The sequence below is a fragment of the Nyctibius grandis genome, chromosome 8, assembly GCF_013368605.1.
Source record: "Nyctibius grandis isolate bNycGra1 chromosome 8, bNycGra1.pri, whole genome shotgun sequence".
Classification (NCBI taxonomy): Eukaryota; Metazoa; Chordata; class Aves; order Nyctibiiformes; family Nyctibiidae; genus Nyctibius; species Nyctibius grandis.
The window spans coordinates 12,724,973-12,743,053 of NC_090665.1; the positions used below are offsets into that span (position 1 = coordinate 12,724,973).

The 18,081-nt window shown below is 46.8% G+C and overlaps 1 protein-coding gene across 2 annotated transcripts in view; it reads left to right on the forward strand.

Moving 5' to 3' along the window:
• Nucleotides 1-13,575: 13,575 nt before the first annotated feature.
• IL1RAP (interleukin 1 receptor accessory protein) overlaps nucleotides 13,576-18,081 on the forward strand; it is a 47,921-nt gene continuing 43,415 nt past the window's right edge. For both annotated transcript variants that reach the window (XM_068406063.1, XM_068406064.1), the window contains exon 1: nucleotides 13,576-13,709. The gene's annotated coding sequence lies outside the window, so the exon portion shown is untranslated. The remainder of the gene's footprint in view (nucleotides 13,710-18,081) is intronic.

Genomic DNA, 18,081 nt, shown 5'->3' on the forward strand with positions numbered 1-18,081 from the left:
TTCTGGCTGTAGTGGGAGCCAGGACACCAGAACTGTGCTCAGCAGAGCAATCCCTACTTCCAATTTAGGGCTCTTACTGTTTATTCAGAGCTCGCCCATTGACCCATCTTGCTGTCACAAACTGATTAAGTGCACATGTCAGAAGGACTGCCTGCAATATAAAACAATCAGTGAAAAGGAAAAGGGAACTGGAGGGTATAAAACAAGCAGCTTTTTACTAGTGACTTCACTGTGAAGGAGCTGGAATTCATGGCAGGGCAGTGGCACATGTCAGGACAGTCCAGAGGAAAGCCATGGAAGTGGTTGGGGAGCTCAGCCCAGAAAAAGCACCTGCAGCCTTGTGTTGGCCAGAGCATTGATCCTCTTCTCCAGGTGTATAAAGGCAGGCTCCCAGGGTGGGCTCGGAAAGGTAGGCACAGCATCACCTCACTGTGTGACATCTTTGCCATCTCCCAGGCTGGCCAGGACTCCCCAGGGCTGCAGCCAGGGTGAGAAGAAGAGGTTTAACAAAGGGGTAGATTTTTCCTCACCAGCTGGGAAGGGTGAGTAGATCCAACTTTACACTTCATCAGAAAACAGTTTCGCAAAGCTTGTGTACTCAGGTGATGAAGAATTGCACTTGGCAGATAGCAAATGCACATCACATCCCGTAAATCTTTCCTAAAAGGGCATCACAAATTAATCTCTCTGCTGGAGTTCTTCTTTTTTTTTAGAGCATCATTTATTAATTTAATTTAACATTACTTCAGTTGCTAAGGAGCCATGATTGGTAACCTCCACCAAACAGGCTTGAACACAAATGCCTGGTCATCTAATCAGAAAATACTTTAAAAATCAAGCTGAAGTCTACCCTCTCCAGCCACACTGCACACAAAGACATGGAAATGTTCCCTATTACATATAATAACACAGTTTATTAGTCAAGATTTGTAATTGTTAGAACAGCAAAATCACAAAAGATTCAATAAAAGTGACTCGCAAATTAGTCTCATTACGCTTGAAATTGAACTGCTTTCCAGGCTCCTGGCAGAGATACAGCAAGGATACCGAAATTGCCTGAGCCTCTGTGTTGCATTTCATATCATGATCCTTCTGCTTTCCGCAGTAAGTCTCCATCAGGCCAGTGAGGGGCAGGGGGATGTTTACTTAGTGATGTGTGAAATGATGAATAAAACTTCAGGAAATTTTTTGGGGAGAGGGCAGTGAGGGAAGAGCTTTATTACATTATTGGGTCACCATCGACTCCAGAAACCAAGAAATCTTTCAAATAATGAGCATCAAATGGGGGAAAAAAAGAAGGTTCAATGCTGGTTCGTATTTCTGCACATCCAAAAACGTATCTTCATTTCAATTAAATCTTGACCTATTTTTAATCAAAAGAGCCCACCGTGTCTTGCTACCTCAGAAGACTGGCTTTGCCAGCAGGATGCTGAAATCTCAGGTCCTGGCTCACCAGGGCGTGATGGAGGCTTTCCTCGGGGCAGCACACAGGCGGGTCTGCCTCCACGGGGCTGTGGGCTGCATCCCACGTGTGTCTGAGTGCCTCTCCTCGCTGCTATCACTCCAGGGGAGGGCTAGAGCCAACACAAGGAATGAAACGACTTATCTGGTGTCATACAGCACGTCTCAGATGTACCAGCAACTGGAACGATGAGAATGAACCAGGTTCTCCAGCTCCCAGCCCATGCATGGCACAGCCTGGGACATTGCACTGAAGCCCACCGTGGGGTCACAGAAAGGGACCTGAGCTGTCACTGAAAGAGACAAGCCAAAGAGACAGGTCAGTAATTTTTCTAGATGAGTATTTTCAAAGAAAAAGATAGAGCGACGTTTTGAATAAGCTCCTGTGACATAAATAATAAATAAGCAATATAATATCTATATACAGACATACACACATATACACATGCATTATGAAGAGCTCTTCTTTACTCATTATTTCCCTTGGGAGTTAGAAAATCACAGCTGAAAACAATCATTTGTATGCAGGGATAGACAGAATTTTCTGGTTTTTACTAAGACTATAATTTTTGGCAAAAAAACACCCTCAATTAGCATGGGCCATATTCAATAATTTTGTTTAAAAAAATAACAAAACAAATATTTTCAAAAAATAAGGAAATAAAAAAGCTGATTTATTTTTATAGTTGCAATTTCATAAGTTTTAATTTTATAACACCATTCTTAAGACCTGACCAATTCAACAACTTCTTGCACTGGGAGTGGTTCAGCATGAAATGGAGGTGGAGGGTACTCACTAGTAAAAAGGCAAAACCCTTCAAATTTGATTTTAAGTAGTCTTAGACCAGTACTTCCACTTTTCTGATTCATCTTCAAAGCCAAAAAATTCCCAGTTCTCCCAGGCATACTGGTGTGTCTGACAACTGGGCAGGAGGGCCATGAGCCAGCAGCTCTGCTTGCTCCTGCCAGTCCCTGCTCTCACCATCAGCAATAGCGGACACAGGCAGTTCCACTTCTGCCCCAGCACTTCCACTTGCATGTTGCATCTTCAAACCACAAGGCACGGGTCCTTGAGCAATAATATTTGATCTGATATGGCATAATCTGTTGAGCATATAAAAATTGGGAAGACCAGAATAAAGTCTACCAGCAGAATGAGTTTGATGTTACTGATTGATTAAAAAAACATTATAAAACATTATAAAAAAAATAATTATTAAAAAAAATAAATATTTTCCTTGAGTCTGGGAGGACGAGATGCTCCCTAACACTTGAAGTGACTTTCAGTCAATATTTCCTGCAGTTTTCCTGGCCTTTTGCAGTGTCCCCCTGACTTTATTTCTGATCTTAAACACTGAAGATTTAATCAGTCATTGCTCCTCCTGCTCTTGGGATCAAAGCAGTTCAAAGCACTCGTATTTGCTGAATGTCATTAGGTCACGGTGATGAAGTAGCTGTGCTTGTATCCTTAATCCACTCCTTATTACAAGGCAACATAAGATAGAGCTGTCTTTGCCCGATAGCACTTTACCAAGTAAAGCCCCGGACACTGTACAAAACACAACGATGGGAGGAGGAAAGGACAGACCTTCCATATTTCTCAAGGCTAATCTTAAAGGTTAACAGAAAGAGGAAAACAGATTTCTCATGAGTTTTTTCTCTGCATGTTAAACCTTCTTTCTTGTGTTAAATGCAAGGCTGGGTGTTCCTTATTTTGTTACAGAAACTAGCAGTAGCTGATTTTATCCATAGTGCCATCAAATTTTATCTAGCTCACGCCTGGAGAGTTGTTTCGGGAAGGGATGACAGATGCTACCAGCAATAAGGAAAACACATGCCCTTTCTACTAGCTACTTCCAGAAGTAGAAGCACACCTGGCTACAGCAGGAGAGAAAAACAGAGAGCTGCTCCCTGGGGACTTGCAACAGCGCCTTTGATCTGCAGGCAGGCATGTGAGGACGCCTGCGGGACGCACCAGCTCTGCTACGCTGGGTGCACATGCTGCTGCTTTAGGCAAGTCTCTAGCAATCCACCTTGCTTGGGTGTTCACAACCTAGAACAAACCCCAGCGAGGACTTGGGCGATGCTTGTTCCAGAGACCCTGTTCCAAGGAGCAGCAAAACTTCATGATGTCAAACACTCCCTTGTTAGAGCCCATCAGGAGTTAAACGAATGATAATATCTGCATACACATTTTCAGGAATGACAAAACTTCACCCTGCATTGCAGTTGTTGGATTTTTGGCTGTGCCTCATTGTTCGTAAACACATGCTGAATATTTAGAACAAATAATCCTTAAACTTCAGACTCTTCCCTTCAGAATATTCCTTGGGACAACTTGCGCTTCACATTGAAAGGAACTGATTCTTCATTCAACAAATGAAATGTTTGCCACAATGGCATATTAAGAAACCAAACTCCCTGCCCCTCTACCACCAGGCAGGACCCGGCTTTACCAGCCTGCAGAAGGGACCCTGATGCTGCTCAGCCACCAGTGCATCATGAAGGAACTCCCCCGAGCCCTCCTCGCTGTGCGCTCCTCACACGCATCACCAACAAATACTTCTAGAGCCAACATTTCTGAGGTAGCCATGGCCCTTGGGGACTGGACCTGAGATACACACAGCAGAGGTGTCTGCTCAGAGTCACTTAGAATCCGAAACACACAAATTCTTTCACAAGGAGACACAACATCTCTGAGTCTCTGTTGCCTCGAACATCTGGAACATTTATTTTGCCTGGGCAAGTAATCAACTAGGTGTTACCCTCACTATATGTAAAAGAGCACTTAAGCTTGTCCTTAATTTATAGGATAATATTTAAGGTTAAACTCATGTTTAAACAACAAGTGATTTTTTTCTTTTAATTAAGATTTATACAGGTTCCCATCTGTAGACTAAGCAATGAAGTCCTAATGAGCAGAGAGCCTAATTATGATCATTCTGTAATTGAAATAATGGTGTGCCTCAGAATAAGACTGTTATGTTGCCAGATAATGGACTAATGAGCTCCAAAGAAGGACTAAAAAGGTCTGTAAAAGACTCTTGCAGTTCTTATGAGGACATGCCTACTTGCCAATGCCTCCGTGTAGTATTCAAACATGTATAATGTGATATACAGTGTGACATGTCCAAAGATGTATATCAAGGTGTTGGTAATGGCTGAAGTTCAAGGGTATGCCTAAAAGCAGTAGAATTATCAATGCAAGACAGAAGAAAATAAGCCAGAGAAGGTTGCATGAAGTGATGCAGGAGACAGATTAAAAGTTTAAAAAGGGAAGTCAGTGGGTGTCAACACCAGGAAAACAATCAACATCCACCACAATATTGGTCCCATCGGCTGAAACCAGCTCCCTCCACACTCTGATTGATGAAATACACTTGAATCCGATATTTTTTCTTGCCTAAATGACCAGCTCTAATCACTAGCTCCACACACTGCCACTTTCTTCATCGTTCAGCTGGTCAGGAAAGAAAAGATAATTACGGAATGTTTGTTTAGTAATTGTCTGGTTCTATTTTGGAGTTTGCTTCTGGTGCTAACAAATGTGACTCCAGTATGTCATTTATCATGTGAACAGCCAGGTTGAGGAACATTTTAAATCAGGAACTATTTTGGTTTGCATGAGAAATAACCCCATGGAACAACTGACAGCATGTGTGAGCAGAAAAATTCCATGCCTGAAAATGATAGGTTAGGTGATTTCACCGGATAAAAACCTTAAGGAAACCTCTTTTCACCAGCAGAGCAGAGCGTTCATGGGGAAGGGAAGAGCTGCAGCCCCATATTTATCCTCACGAGGAAGTCCACATTGCAAGTTATTTAACTGGCTTGCTAGGAGATATTTGTGTTCTGTTACCTTTTCTATTATCACCCACTGCAAGGGAGAACTTTTATTTAGATCTTGAACGTGCTAAAAATTATACTCTAAACCTGACTTAAGAACAGATTAAATAGGTTGTAATTATATCTCAGGTGTGGTAAGAGCAGGGAAGTGGAGCTAAGGGGAGGCACCAGCCAGACATTACAGAGAGAGACATCTGGAAAGTGACGGGGAGCCATAGCTCTTGTCCAAACAGCTCCCTCCCCATAAACCCATGTTTGCATCAGAAACATTAAATTCCCCATGTTATACTGTAGCACCAGGTACACGACTTTTTCCTGACTGTGGAGCACCACAACCATGTGAGAACAAACTGGAAATTTCCCCTAAGGATATTTTCAACCTCAAAATAACATGCTAACTGATTGCACAACTGTGGGTTGAGAAACCTGTCTGAAGTGACCGGTCAAAGAAAAAAACATCCATTTAATAGGGTGCCCTCCCAGTAACAGTGGAACAGAAGTTGTTGACAATACTTTGGGTAATATCTTGAAGACTGTAGGTGACTAATAATAGCAGCGCCTTTTTTCCAGAAATAAGAAAGTCATAAAAATGATGGTTTAGAGGGACCAAAACTATTTATAAACTGAAGAATTCAGTGAAGAGTTTTGACTAAAAAGGAGTGGAGGGGAGAATTTTAATGTGCTTGAAATAGAAGTCAAATCTTAAAGAAAAAAAAGGCAAATTTAAAGTATTTTAAAGGGTTTTTAAAAAAGCCGAGTGGCTCAAACATGAAAGGACACCTTTTGTTTCAGATCAGATGAAGATTTTATGTTTACCAGGATAAGCAACCTTGCTTTGAAACGTTCTCTAACTTCAGTCTTCTGAGAATGGGCAGAGGATTTCAGTTCACCCAGGATCTTTCATCCATGCTATACACAGAGAAATAATAATACAGAGAAATTTAACCAAAAAAATAATAAAAGTTCCCAGGAGGACTGAATTCCGTCATAGGGTTTATTGTTCATTTCCTTTTGCCCAAGTACTCTCTTCAGAAGTTTCTCTGGTATATTTGACTAAGTGTTAAACCTGGGAGGTCGTTTAACTTGCAGCCTGTCGAGCACATCTTTACATTGCTGGTTAACGACTTGTGAACTTCATTGTCAGATGCTGCTTTGCAACTTTGCATCTCCGGGTTGATGGCTCTCTGCCATGAGCCGAGCAACTGCTGGGGTTCGAGAGTGCCTCTTGCCCTTGTGAAATTCAAGTTCATTCTTTTTCTGCTCCCCTCGCTTTCTCCCTGCAAATTTATGACTTGCTAACAAATGTGTTGCTCTTGATTCCCTCCTCTTCAGTGATCTTTAAGATCTCTCATTTCATAAGGAAGAGGCAGGTGGGTGATCTGCTTCCAAAAAAAAAGTTTCTATAAGCGTGGCTTGTGTCTTAAGGCTGCCTATACATCTATCCAATTTCCACTGACTTAATTAAGTCTTTTTTTGTCAAATTACATAGCAGTAATTTATTGCCCTAACCAAAGTGTTTTCCTCAAGGTGCCCACATTCCTGTGAGAGCTGTAGGTTGTTGTACACATGCACGCAGGCAGCATCCTTTCATCTTTCTTCATACAAATTGAATACTTCCTCTGCTGATCTTTACAGCTGTTCTCCGAATACCAGCCACAATTAATGAAATATTCCTGTGGCTCACCCATTCCTTCAAAAACTTTTGTCCGAGCTTGTTATGCCCTAGGAGGCTAATAACATTCATTGCACCTTTGCAAATTTTGGCTCAATCCCTCTTCCTGCTGCAGGAAAGAAAATGGTCTTAAGGGCTTCTGGTTTTCCCTTGAAGATAGATGTGGAAACCCGGGACTAGTAGTTAGGAGGAGCATCCTCGAGTCCTGCCCTCTGCTTTCACAGAGCTCGTGATGACATTTATAATCATACTGATTTCCATTTAAAAACTGATTTATCTGTTAGGCTATTTCACCCTTCCTGCACCTGCCAGGAGGCTGCTCCAGAAGCTTTCCTCCCTGGTGCTTCAGGAGGTAACGATAAAGGGGTGAGGTGGGCCTTCAGCAGAAGCCACCCATGTCAAAGCAGCACCTTTGCTGCGACAGAGTGCCAGCGAGACCAGCACGTCCCCCTGCTCCTGCCACCCGAGCTGGACCGCTGCAGCTGCACAGGGCTGCATTGCGCTGCTCCAGCACCGGGGAAATCAATAGCAGTCAGGGTGGGAGGAATTACAGCACGTTCCTAGTAATTGTGCAAATGCAAATTTATTACCCCAAAGTCTTCTCTAATGTAAATCCAGTGAGGTCAATGGAGTTAGAGCAAAACTGGCCATTCTGCTTCGTCTGTTATGCTCATTTTTATAATGATGGATAGCAGCTATTGAGAGAAAGGAAATTTCAAATGCCTGGAAATACACTAACCTGGGAAATGAGCTGCAAAGATGCCAGGAATCACTACTTGTGCAGATGGGTATTCTGCCTAACCACGGCGCTCAACATTGCCAAACACCTCCACCAGCTCCACCAGTGCAGCGCTGCTTAACAGGTGCAGGGGTCCTGCCCTTTGGTTAAAACATGCCAGCCCCTTTCGGAGGAATTCCTGATTTTGGCAAGTAGCAGCATCTCCCTACATCAAGGCCTTGCTAACCTGCAGCTGCCCTCTCCAGGGATTGTGTAAGGTTTTCTGCAGGTTCTTGAGTTTGCTCCTAAAATCCTGTTGCTTGTGTAACCTTTCTAATAGTTAGACAAAAGGATTGTTCTCCTTAAGAAATCCTTAACTTATGCACAAATAAACTGAGAGTCTAAAGGTTAATGTTGCTTCATTGCTGCTGAAGTGAAATCAAAGATTTAAAAGGCCATTCAGCAGAACGATCTCACATTTTAGGGGAAAAAATAAACTGTTATTGATTATAATAATAAGCTTTTGGAATGTGCTAATGGGATTTTTTTCATTCACCAGACACGATGCTCTCTTTTTTCCATAAACATTGCAGTTCATCATTGGACAGTTACTCGGAAAAGCTGGGCTTTGTTCAGAAAAAAAGACTATTGAAAAACTACTAAAGCATCAAAACATCTGTATAAACTTATGTCAAGACAGGAAGAGCTTTTACAATTAGGTAGGATAAAACTGCAACATATTAAGGCTTTTCCTGCTTTCTTAAGATCTTTTAATTGGCTTCATTTACCCAGGAAAGACAGTGTGTTACTTCAGTGCCTTCTCCCTTTTGCAACGGTGTCAGCGAGCCATCAGCCAGAGAAGCAAGGTGTCTGAAAACGACCCCAGAGACCGCTCCCTGCAGAAATACCCAGCAGCAGGGAATTGCCTAGACGAGCGCGGCTGTGTTCAGACTATCCAGCTTTATTAATCTGCTGACAGCCTGCCGCTTCTCACTGGCATCAGTGAGCAAGCGAGGTAAGCTGCAGCTAATTAACACCCAGGCTAGATGCTTTCTTCAAAGACTGTTTGAGACAGATGCTGGTCTTGCCCAACTGAAACACCAGCCCAGCTTGAGTGTCTCTGCACACCCCACGGTCAGGCAATTTATACCAACTTGGTATGTTTGAATGTGATGTACAGAAGGATGCTCAGGCATCCTAAACACAAACCATGTCCAACGTGTATTTGTGCGTCAGATACTGGCCAAAAGTTGAAGCCTTTGGCAGGATGAGTAGATATTCCTCTCAATCACTGATGTGAAATAATTTTAGCTTGTATGAAACATAGATTCATACGACTGGAAAATATCTCCGGCCTTAGGCTGTATCAAAACATTTGTGACAGAGATTTGAATGGACTTAGGTGCAAGTCATGTAAGGTCAAGTTTCCATTTGAGAACCATTTGCATTAGCAGTCCTACCACCACGGTAACACAGGGGAAGAGACACTAACGATATTTAGCACATGAACATGGACAACAGCTATTTGGTACATCCTCAGGAATAAACATAGATGAACTCATAATGATGCTGCGCTTCCAATCCCTCCTTGCTGCGCAGGGTTTTTATAGAGGTTCACAAAACGTGCCTCACCGGGGAGTGAGATGATTTGAGGTCTAGTCTGGACATAGTCAATACGGCAAAGAATACACGATCTGTGTTAGTCAAGCTCACCTGACACAGATACAATTGCAAATCCTCGTGCATTTCGGTGAATGAGCAGTGCACACCTGTCTGAAAGCCAGGCATGCCTGCACAGCCAGGCACAGGTTCCTCGCTGGAAAGTGGTCTCGGCAGAAAATATTCATCCCTTACACCCGTGTGTGGGTAACCTCAGCTTCCTTGGCAGAAGCAGATGGGAGGTCCATGTGCTGCTATGTTAGAAATGTCTGTCATTCTCCGGTTTCTTCTATGTCCTGTATCTCAGGTTATCAGGCGTGCTCTTCTCAATGCCAGTTAAAACGTAGGTGTAAAACACAGAAGGCACGTTCATTTATAACTACACAGACTATAATTATGTGTAGTCTAGGGCTTGTTTCCAGAACTAGGAAGGAGGAAAAATGGGTTAGGTGGGTGTGAGTAAAGTAAGAAGCAGGAATATGTCTTTTGGAGGTTATGAAACTACCTTGATCTCCCAGTATCAGAAATGCTGGCTAAGGACAAACAAATCAGAAAACTGCGTGCAGGCTGAGAGTTGGGACAAATGCAAGAGAACTGGGAACTGACAAGGGGAATAGTAGCAATTTTCTGATCCAGCCTGGGAAGTCATCATTGCAAGCAAAAATGGAGGAGAAATACGAGGTCACCACTACAGATTATTTACAGAAAGATAAACGCAGTCTTGGTATTACCAGGTGAGATATTTCAGTGAGAAACGAGGACTTTAACGTCATTGTATGAAGCACCGGTGAGACCTCCTCTCACTTAATACTATAACTACTTTTGGTCATCCATATGCACTTTAAGATTAATTGAAACCAGAGCAGATGGAGGGAAGAGCTCTGAGGTGAATTGAGAGTCATTTAGGAAAGAAGATTGAAAAGCCAGTCCTGTGTAGCCTGGGGGGAAAAGGAGGCAAGAACCAGCTCCATAAAAATACCTGAATAAGGAGCGGTGAGCAAAACAGCTACTGAAATGAGAGCTGATGCTGGTGCCAGAATACGTAGGGATAAACTGGGGATGGAAATGACACAAAGGTTCCTGACCATCAGGGACATGACAGTCTAGGAGAATCTCCCAGAATGAGAAACAGGCAGAAAACACAAACTTGTTTTAAGTTGGAGCATGGTCCTTTCATGAAAAGGACCATAAAACCACATTGTCCCTGACGTGGCAGAGAACTGGGATGTACAATCCAGGCTCCTCCTGTGCTTCTAGCTCTAAAATGCCTAACAGGAATAGAGCAGCAGCAAACCAAGGCCTTTGGCCACTTGTTACTGGAGACCTGTGGAATATTTTCGCAGCAGTCACAATGCCAGCAGCTCCAGTGTCCTGGCTAAACACCAACACATTCCTCTGCTATTTAAGTCCTCCCCGTGGTTTCACTTAGTAATACTACTCTTTGCTCCCTGCCCAAAAATTGTGACACAATTCTGCTTTTTTGTGCTTAAAAAATGTTTTCTATTTACTGAATTGCTCTTCAAACTGTAGTATAATTCACTCTAGGGTGTAACTGTTGCATTTTAACCTGCACAGAAATAGCATGAGCAAGCGTGGAGAAAGGATGGGAGAAAAAATAACGATACAAAAATAATCCTTATGACAGCACTCAGCCCAAGTGAGCAATATTACCCTCATTTTACAGTAGGGAATTGCTGGTTCTTTTAATCTATAAGCAAAAAGAGTCTGAAACCTTTCCCATGAAAACACAATATGCAGGTGTGGTTTGAGGCTTTGCTATCAGCTGTAGCCCAAACAAGAATAATGACATGCCCTATCCCAGATCTGTATCTATGGATGGCAGATATTACGTAGAACAAGGTATCATTATTATTATTGTTATTTAATTTTTGTAACAATCACCAGAGCAGCTGAGCTACTCCCACAGCTGCATTAAATATCACAAATAAAATATGCAGTCCTTTTGTTATTTCATCTTCTATGAGAAAAGTGGACTGTCGTGTCTCAAAAGAAGATTTTAAGCACGTATTTCTCTGCAAGCATGTTGAAAAACACAGCTCACAAAATGTACCTTGCTATTCCAGTTTTACCCATATTCAGTAATGCAGCTGAGGTTCGGATACCTAAAGTAGCTCCAGACAAGGTATCTTGGATCCTGGATTTGTCCAGGTAGCATGGAGCAAAACACGGACTAATCTGCCCTAAGATTGGGGTAAAGTTGTCTACACAGGGCTCTGCCTTAAGAAGTTACTTTAATATTTGGATGGATTTGGGTTAGAGATGGCTTCAATAGAGCTGACTAAGCACAAGCCAAGTAGGCAGATTTTCAAGGGCATTCACCACCAGGACAAGCAAGCTGCTGAGATAAGAAGCTTTCTGCCTAATTTTGCTGTGCCAGAGCCCTGGGAAAGGAAGGCAAGAGAGGTGTAGGAGGAAGAGCTGTTCCTGCCAGAGAAGCAGGAGCAGCGCTGGCCTCCCACTGCAGCTCCTTCACACCCCATGGCACAGCCAGGCCACAGCCACTCTTCCTCAGCGTGGGGGAGAATTTCAGGTGGGCCCTTGATGAGCTGGGGTGGGCTGATGAGGACAAGGACCTCCTTTCACAGCAGCGGGTGTGTGTGCAGTGGTACCTTACACAGCCTTGCAGAGGAGATGGGGAGATCGGCGCTAGTGGTGGCTGTGAGAGGTTGCACCAGTTGCAACTGGCCCTGCTCTCCAGGACAGGCTTGTTGCAGAGGAGCTTCACGGGGTGGAGTGATATTTGGTCTCCTAGATATCCCGGAGCCACCTCCTGAGGATAACTGAAATCTTGAACTCAGTCCAACGCAGATGGAGTGTTGTAGCCAATAGTGCTAAAAAGTGCTGCAGCACTTCGAACTGATAGGAGTTTCCTTAGCACTAAAGGCTTCCTGTCCAGACACATCACTTTGCTGTCAGGCTGCCAAGAGGTGACAAAAGCATGAACACGGCCAGGTCACTCGCTGCCAGGATGGAAGAGCCTCCTGGCCAACCTGAGAGGAGAGAGAGCTTTCTTCGCTGCCTGGGGCAAGGGCACCCCTGCACTAGGGGCTGCACAGATTATCCCGGCCACGTTCTCCAGGAGCAGGTGCCAGCCCAAATTCCTGCAGAGTAGAATTCCACTCCTCAGACTCACTATTATTTCCCTTGGAGTCCTTTACAGGTGCCCGCTCCTTATCCATCAACACATTGTCTCATTTGGGCTACATCCGTGGCAGCGATACAACAAAAAGGTGCCACTTCCCTGGGACGAGGTGGCATTGCAGCGCCCAGGGTGCTGTGCAGTGCCACTGCTCTCGGAGGGGACAAGGGGCAACTTCTCTTTCCTAGGAGGCAAGTGCCCTGCAGAGAGCAGAGAGGGCTGCAGCAGCATTACGGGACAAAGGGCAACTTTGTTCTCCTGGGGGGCAGCGCCCTGCAGAGAGCGGCGGGGCCTGCAGCAGCGTGAGGGCTGCGCAGCCATCCCGCGTTACCGACCCAGGCCGCGGCCTGGCTCCAAAGGCTCCTCACGGCCCTCGGCCGCCCGCGGCACGGGGCGCTGACCTGAGGCAGCTGCCTGCCCGCCCGCCCGCCCCTCCGGCGGCAGCAGCTCCGAGCCGGCAGGACCGCTCAGGCCAGGAGAGGGAGCCGTGGCCCGCGCACGGCCGCGTAACCCGCCTCCTCCCAGCAGGACCCCGCAAACTGCGCGGGGGACATCGCGGCAGCCTCCCGCCTTCCGCACTCGCTTCTGCTCACTCACCGCCCGCCCGCTCGGATCCCCCCCGCCCCAACCCCGGCTGCTGCGGCCCTCCCCCGGAGCGACCCCCCGCTCCCTGTGAGGGGCTCGGGGCTGCGCTGCGGGCGGGGGAACCCTCCCTGTGCGCGGAAGGAGCGCGGCCGGCGGGGGAAGGGGCGGGGCGGCGGGGCGCACACCGGGACGAGGGGGAAGAGAAGGAAAGCGCAGCGCTCGGGCCGTGGCTGCGCACCCCCTCCGCCTTCTCAGGTAAGCGGCGGCGCGTGGGAGGGGAACACGCGTGTTTCTGTAAGCGTGAGCGGCGGGAGGGAGGTGCGCCGGGGCGGGGGCAGAGGGGTCCGGCCCGCCCCGCTCCGCCCCGCCCCGCCCCGGCCGTGAACTTCCCCGCACTCGGAGGGAAAGTTTCTTGCGCGGGAGGCGGTTTCCAGCCCCGGCGGCGCGCGCGGTGAGGCGGGCGGTGGCGGCGCGCAGCCGGCAGCAGCCCCCGCTCGTCGGCTGGCGGGGAAGGAGAGGAAAGAAGGAGGAAGAGAGGCTCGGCAGAGCCCGAGGAGCCGCGGCGGCAGCAGCGCCCGGCGTCCCCGGGCCGGAGAAGCCTCTGCACGGTGAGAGCGAACGTGCGCGGCCGCGTCCAGCCCCGCCGGGCCGGGGTGACGGGGGTAGGAGGGGAGCGGGCGCTGTGGGGCTGCCGGGGCCGGGGGAGCCCTCGGTGTCCCTCGGTGAAGGCAAGTGTGAGCCGCGCTGCGGCGGGGTGTCTCCGCCGCCGGTGCAGGCGGGCTGGCCGTGCCCCCGGTACCCGAAACGCGGAAATTCGGCTATTCCAAGCTAGAGCGCTGCGTGCGTTGACGAATGCAACTTTAGTTTTCATCCGCATTGCAAATGTGTGAGCGTCTGGTACCTGCTGTGCTGTCAAACAGATCTTTGGAATGGAAGGGGGGAGAGGAAGGGGTCAGATTTAAACTGCAGCAGGAAAATAAAAGGGAAGAGACACGTCCCAGAAAACAGCCTGAAAGCAATTAGGTGCTGGCAGCAAGTTGATTTTGCTATGTGTTTGCTGGGGACAGCAGCCCCCTTATGCGAAGCATTTTGGGGGGGTATCTGGATGGAAACTGGGTGGTGGGAATGCTTTCCTGAAAAGGAAGGAGGGGGAAAAAAGGAGACTGACAGGGATCCAGTGCTTCAGGTGGCCCTTTTGTGTGCCAGTGTTGCTTCCCTTCGTTACAATGGCAGTGCTTGTTCCTCAGCCTGGGCTCAGAGTGTGCCCATATGGTGCTTGGCACAGCGGGATCCTGATCTCGGGGCCTTAGGATGTTACTGCAAACTGAATTATAAATACACTCTCACGTGCATGCTCTCTCTCTCCATCCTAGCCTCTGCTTTGTGAATAGCTGGTTGTAATGCTCAGGTAAATTCTGTTTTCTTTTACGGATCTTTTTTTCTTATAAAATGATGGTTTTCGTTCCATGCATTTAGCTTTGTTGTCCTAGGAGAGGCTTTTTACTTCTGGATTTGGGAGATTGCAGCAAACTCCTTATCTTTTTTAAAAAAATTATTTGCTATGTAATTAAAAAGTACTATTTTCCTGACACTCCATTTTTAACTGTGGCCCCTCTTGGATATGCAGAACTGTCACTGAACTTACACTTCCATACACAGCAGGATTGTGGGGTATTATTTATTAACTGTGCTGTGGAGAGTCCATATCTCATAACTTAAGAGGGCCATTTATAACAGGTTGCTTTTGGCAGCTCCAGAAAATTTACTTGCTGTCTTGTGTTCCTTGCAGGAAAAGCTTCTCCTGTTTGCATGGAGAGCATCACTCCAGCCCAAGGGCTTTCTGGTGGGAGGGCTCGGTGCTGGGAAGGGTCCTGCTTTCTGCCTTCATTGCCTGCCTGGCTGTGGTAGGCAGGGAAGGGCAAGTGGAGAGGATTAAGCTCTTGAAATAGGTGCAGAGTTGTTCCTGTCACTGGGAACACCTTCTCTGTAGGAACAGTTAAGGATGCAGAATAACATGGGATGTGGTGACTAAGGCTGTGAGGACTTGAGGTGGTGGAAGCGTGCAGGGCAGTGAAATGATCGGGAAAGATTAAGCTGGGAAGGTGGGAGATGCTGCCTGGAGGGGAAGCAGAAAGCCATGGGGTGAGAGGTTAAGTTTCTAACACAGTGCCTCTGTACAAGGCAGAGGGCAGGTCTACATGCATGCAGCCCTGTGACTTTCTTTCCATGTCTTTGGATGTAGCTTGAATTCTTCCTTGATAGGAAGAGCTCTGCTTGCTCAAGTCTGCCCATGCCTGGTCCCTCCAGAGTCTGAAGGAAAGCTTGTGTCTGAACACCTCAGGGCTCTCTCCTTCCAGACCCCTGGGGCTCTGCACAGGTATCCTGCATCTGAGCATTCACTAGTGTGCAGCGGGGATGAGTATTGCGCAGGGCTGGGCTTGAGCAGGCTCATGCCCTGGGTCAGGTAGTGCTACTCCAAAGTGCCTAGCGGGAACACATAGGTGAGAGAGGCTTGAGAGGGTTGGGAGAGCGATGTGGAGGGAGGTCGGATGGTGCCGGGAATGTGGAGGTGTGGGAAGTGCTTCCTTGCTGGCCCTGGTGCTGGAATTTTATGCTCTGAAATATGCATATAGGAAGGAGAAGGCAGAGGGAGTTTGTCCCAGGTTTATTCCTTCAAGACCTGCATGTGCTGGATGCCAGCACTAGGGAAGAAGCATTTTACTCCTTCAGAATAAGAGGCTGGAACATGTTCTTTTATTCCTTCTTCTCACTTATTGTTATGTTTGGATTTTCATGTTGGTTATTTTGGCAGGCACATGATTCATATTTCTTTCCCTATCTGTCCCGGGTCCACCACTGTTGTCAAATGTCCTCCCATTTCAGCAAGACTCTGACTTGCAAAAATTTGCCAGATAACCCTTGCAGCTGGTGGTGTGGGAGAGGAGGTGTCCCAGCTTGGCTCTCAGAGCATAGGTTGCGTTAGCAGACGTGGACAGTTGGGAAGATTATAACCAGCATGTGAATGCGTTCACGTATCTGTGAGCATCCATGCTGTCCGGTCTTTCTTTTCATCATACAGCAACGGGGAATGCTTTGGGAATAAAAATAGATATATGGAAAAGCCTATATAAGCTGAAATCTGTGAACAGCGCCACGTTATCTGGGAACTGAAACGCTTTCTACTGGAGCTTGCAGTTCAGATGTTGCCTGCTCTCCTCCTTCCTATCCTGCCTTTCTCTTGACACAGCTCACGGATTTCCCTGTCCCCATAAGCAGAGCCGAGAGCCATCTCCTCTGTGCTGCCAGGCTGATGCAGCCCGACCGGTAGCATCTCTGCACCCGGTGGGTGAGAGCTGGTGTTCCTCCGGCTGCACGAGGTGGGCCAGATGCAGAGGCAGAAGGGAGACAAAGCTGGCTGTCACGTTTGCCACGCTTGAGCGGACCCCTCCTCTCGCACCAGCTCTGCAGCCTGAGCGTAGTTTGGGCTCCCACGTGCGGGTGGGTTTATTTCCCTCCACGGTTTGCAACTGCTTTGTTCTGCTCTGCCATCAGCAAAATGTATGGCTGAGATTTGGTCACTGCTAAAGTGGAACAAAACAGCCTCTTCTTTTGGGAGGTGTTTTAGGGTTTCTCCCCCCTTCCCGTGTTTTCGCAAAGCAGAAGGCTAATCTCGTGTTTCTCAGCGCAGTGTTGTTACGTGTAGGGCTTTTGCATGTGACTGAGCCACATGTACGCTCGGAGAGAGTGCAAAAAGGAAACTGATTTGGGGAAATTAGTTCAAATGGTGCCTGCACTTTTGGGAATTCTGATCTTAGCCAGCGCACTCTCTACCTTCAACCTCAGAGGTCCCAATGAGACACATGCACAGGTCATCATATTCATAAATTCAGAGTCTTATTTGACAGCAAATAAAATACAGGAATATAAATGTACAAGCGTATATATTTGGTTATAGGGTTCCTTAAAAATAGTTTCTGGTATAACAGAATTTCTACTACAAGCAAAGAATCGTATCTGTAGTCAGACCTTTGTTAATTTAGCAACTCGGTTTCATCAAGTGGGGGCTATATCCCCAGGAATTCTTCTGACACCAGTTTCCCTCGAGTCTGGATGATTATCCAATTACAACTTTAAGAAAATTACTGCAAGGATAACTGGCTAAAGATAGAAGTCTCTGAGCGCGTTAGGGAAAGAGAAGGGAAGAGTGTGAGAGAGTGAGAGCTTCACTTTCTCATATGAGTAAAATTTTAGAGAAGAACTGTACTGGTCCTTAACTTTGTCGGTGGGTGGAGTCAAGGTCCTTGGTGTTGGGTTTGGACCTTCTTGCTTTCCTTCTTTCTCTCTTTCCTTCTACTTCTCTCTCTTTTGTTATGTGCCGACTCTGTATTTATGTGAAAAAGTTACATTGATTCTCATGGAGTCTTTTTAGATTTACATGTGTTAACAAAAAGGGACTCTTAAGTTAACAGCTCGGTTTGAGGCAGAGGATAAGAGATTGCCGTGAATCCTGGGCTGAGTCAGGGGAGTGGTAGGTGGCTCCTTCTCCTGGGATCACCAGGGGAGTGCAAGAGAGCCACTGCCTTGGAAATCCCAACCAGAGCAGGGTCATCAAGAGCTACCAGCTCTTCCAAGCTCTCTCTAGGTGTCTGCAGAAGAAGACTGTATTATCATGCCTGGAAGGGGAACTGAATGGTCATGCACTCCCATCCCATGTCCATCATGGGCATTGGGATCCCTGAGCTGGCATAGGAGAGTGTCCAGTTGATTCAGAAGTGTTTGAGACTGCCCTCAAGCCCGTTTACTCTTCTTTATTGCTAACAGCTTGCTCAGGCACGACTGGGCAAGCTTTACTATTTAACCCTTGCAGCTTTGGATCTGGCCTTCAGCTTCAGCCAGCATGGCCATGGGTCAGCGGGTTGTCTGGGTGCAAGCTGGGAGCTCTGTGTCGCAGCCTGGAAGTACCACGGTAAAAGGCTGGTT